At 47.1% G+C, this 3,420-nt stretch overlaps 1 pseudogene; it reads right to left on the bottom strand.

Annotated features, from left to right (window-relative positions):
• Positions 1–291: 291 nt before the first annotated feature.
• On the bottom strand, positions 292–1,538 carry LOC138091458 (transcription termination factor 3, mitochondrial pseudogene; annotated as a pseudogene).
• Between the last annotated feature and the right edge of the window lie 1,882 nt (positions 1,539–3,420).

Genomic DNA, 3,420 nt, shown 5'->3' with positions numbered 1-3,420 from the left:
GTTTTTATCTTAACTGCTCCATACTCAACAAGTTAGATGTTGATGTTTCTTTAGTAGATACTTGAAACCATTTTCTGAGTAAGTGTTTGGAATATGAAAATAAGTATTTACTCAACGGATAACTCATTGAGGGCAGAGGTCATCCCTTTTACATTTTTACTCCTCCCCTGAAGCCCTACACACTTAGTAACTATTTGTTGAAAAAATGGGTCACCTTTTTTTTTTTTTGAAAATATATTTATTCATATATACATTCACTTTACATTATTACATTTTAACATTCATCAAAAACTAAAGAGTTTTTAAGAATTTCTCGAAGTCTTGTACTGATGCCTTGGCCATCCCTTCACAAAATATTCCATCAGGCACAGATACCAATTTGTCTAAAGAGATGTAGTTAGGTTTTGTCGGGTCATACTGTGCTCTTCCTAAATAGGCAAGAAACAAATGTCTTTCTTTGACTTTAAACAACCTTGTATTAAATACCTGCGGGAACCTGACCATGAGGTGGTGGGGCACGCGCATCACGTTGTGCACGTAGTCGAAAGTCTCGGTCAGTTTCCTTTTATTTGCAGTTAGCATCTTCGGGATCTTGGTGATCATGTGTTGAATTTCATTCTGCTGAAAACCTAGTTCCAGCCGAAAAACCTTCATATTTTCCTTCACAGGCTCCAGACTTCCAGTTAGTAGCCTTGGGAGACGAATTACCAGATCTCTAGTCTTCTTCACACTAAGTTCAAGTTCTTTCTGAAAAAATCCCAGTCTGTTATCCAATCTCTCCACTGAAAAACTCAGAAGGAATGGTGCGTTTCTGACCATCTGTGCAATATCCGCCTTACTGAAATTTTTTGACTAGATAAGCCACTCTGGTCTTCAGATTTTCAAGGTCTTCAGAGAAAATAGCATAGTTTTTTGTCAGGAATGGTCCCAGTTGGGTGTCCTCTATGCCCAAATCTTTAAGAAACAGGAGCATTTGCTTAATGTCTTTTTCAAAATCCAGTCGCAGGAGGAGGTTGGCTGCATCGGGATGTTTTTCTATGTTGGATAAATCCACTGCTAGAAGCACGAACCTCCTCAGAGTCTCGGAATGATCCACATAGTCTCGAAGTGTGACTGAAGATAGGGGCAATGGAGAGCCTGCGATAATCTGAACAGCCTCCTCATCGGAGATCGGCTGCAATGGGGACAACGGAGGCACATCGTCCATCCTTCTAGGGACAGCTCAGGATCGAGGCCAGGCATCTTTTGCGTCTTCTGTGGCGGCTCATTCACGGAAGGAAGCAAAGTGCTTTGGGCATAATTAATCTCTCGCCTACCTGAGTTGGCGGACTGGGAACTATTCCACGTGGAGGAAGTCCTCTAAGTCCTAAAACCCCACTGGAGAAAGCAATCCTCAGAGGACGCACGGGGCTGAGCAAAAATGCCACACGACAATGTTTTTCCTGGTCTCTGAAAACCTTTTCTGAGTTGCAGAGCAGTCATGAAGCTACTCAACTTGAGTTGAGCCATCTGGGTATCTGTTGGGCTGACAGCGCCATTTTTCTTAAAGTTGCCCTCCGCGGGGCCGCGAAGGCCTACGGGGCCACGCGGTTCAGGGGCGCGGCCTAGAGCCGAGGAGGAGGAGGGTGGTGGAGGCCGGACCTGGAGCCCCCGGGCAGGGAGCACGCCCCCTTTACCTGTGGCAAGGCCTTCACCGCCCGCCCAGCCGCACCCCGCGGGCCGCCCCTCGGCGCCGCTCTGCCAGCCGCGCTAGCTCGCCCGTCGGCCCACGTGGGCTGCGGCCGGAGTGGGCCAGACCATCGGCGCGGCTGCGCGGGTGGGGAGCGGGCGGCGCGCGGCGGAGTGGACAGAGCCGGCCGCGGGGGACACACGGTCTCCCTCCCCTGTGGGCGCCCGCAGACCCTTGTGATGGGATTGGGAAGGGGCCACACGTCCCTACGGACGCCCCTCCCTGGGACCCGGGCCGGGCGAGCCGCCTCCACCCGCAGCCCGAGGCCGCGTGGACCCTGGGTCACCTTTTAAAAGGTTTTTTTTTTCCTGGTTGAGGCGTGTCAGTTTCATTTTTCTGCATAGATTTTACTTCGCAACATTTGTATCCCTTTCCCCAAGTTCTCCTTATTCTTTCTGAATTGTAGGCACACAGAAGAGCATGGTATGAATCAGTTCAGTTCAGTCCCTCAGTCGTCTCCGACTCTTTTGACCCCATGAATCGCAGCACGCCAGGCCTCCCTGTCCATCACCAACTCCCAGAGTTCACTCAGACTCACGTCCATCAAGTCAGTGATGCCATCCAGCCATCTCATCCTCGGTCGTCCCCTTCTCCTCCTGCCCCCAATCCTTCCCAGCATCAGAGTCTTTTCCAATGAGTCAACTCTTCACATGAGGTGGCCAAAGTATTGGAATTTCAGCTTTAGCATCAGTCCTTCCAAAGAACACCCAGGGCTGATCTCCTTTAGGATGGACTGGTTGGATCTCCTTGCAGTCCAAGGGACTCTCAAGAGTCTTCTCCAACACCACAATTAAAAAGCATAAATTCTTTGGCGCTCAGCTTTCTTCACAGTCCAACTCTCACATCCATACACGACCACTGGAAAAACCATAGCCTTGACTAAATGGACCTTTGTTGGCAAAGTAATGTCTCTGCTTTTTAACATGCTATCTAGGTTGGTCATAACTTTTCTTCCAAAGAGTAAGCATCTTTTAATTTCATGGCTGCCGTCACCATTTGCAGTGATTTTGGAGCCCCCAAAAATAAAGTCTGACCTTGTTTCCACTGTTTCCACATCTATTTCCCATGAAGTGATGAGACCAGATGCCATGATCTTCGTTTTCTGAATGTTGAGCTTTAAGCCAACTTTTTCACTCTCCACTTTTACTTTCATCAAGAGGCTTTTTAGTTCCTTTTCACTTTCTGCCATAAGGGTGGTGTCATCTGCATATCTGAGGTTATTGATATTTATCCTGGCAATCTTGATTCCAGCTTGTGTTTCTTCCAGCCCAGCGTTTCTCATGATGTACTCTGCATAGAAGTTAAATAAGCAGGGTGACAATATACAGCCTTGACATACTCCTTTTCCTATTTGGAACTAGTCTGTTGTTCCATGTCCAGTTCTAACTGTTGCTTCCTGATCTGCATACAAATACCTGCAAGCAATAACTCTGCGTTTCTGTATTGTCAGGCACTTGGATCCAGTTCTACTGCCTTTTCTCAGACAGGCAGCTCCTGTATAATATTTCTGCAGTTGTTGCCTCACATACTTTGGACCTTGGGAAAAACAAATAAGAACTGTTTATTTAACTTTCCCTTTCCAAGACATTTTTACACTTTTTTTTCCATTTGATCCTCCCTGGAAAGCCTAAGAGAACTAATAAGGTAGATATTTCCTCTATTTGATAGATGGGCAAAGTAAGGTTCAGAAA

This window comes from Capricornis sumatraensis, chromosome 1 (genome assembly GCF_032405125.1).
Source record: "Capricornis sumatraensis isolate serow.1 chromosome 1, serow.2, whole genome shotgun sequence".
Taxonomy (NCBI): domain Eukaryota; kingdom Metazoa; phylum Chordata; class Mammalia; order Artiodactyla; family Bovidae; genus Capricornis; species Capricornis sumatraensis.
Note: the sequence above shows the minus strand (reverse complement) of the source record. Positions and strands in the feature narration are given on the sequence as shown.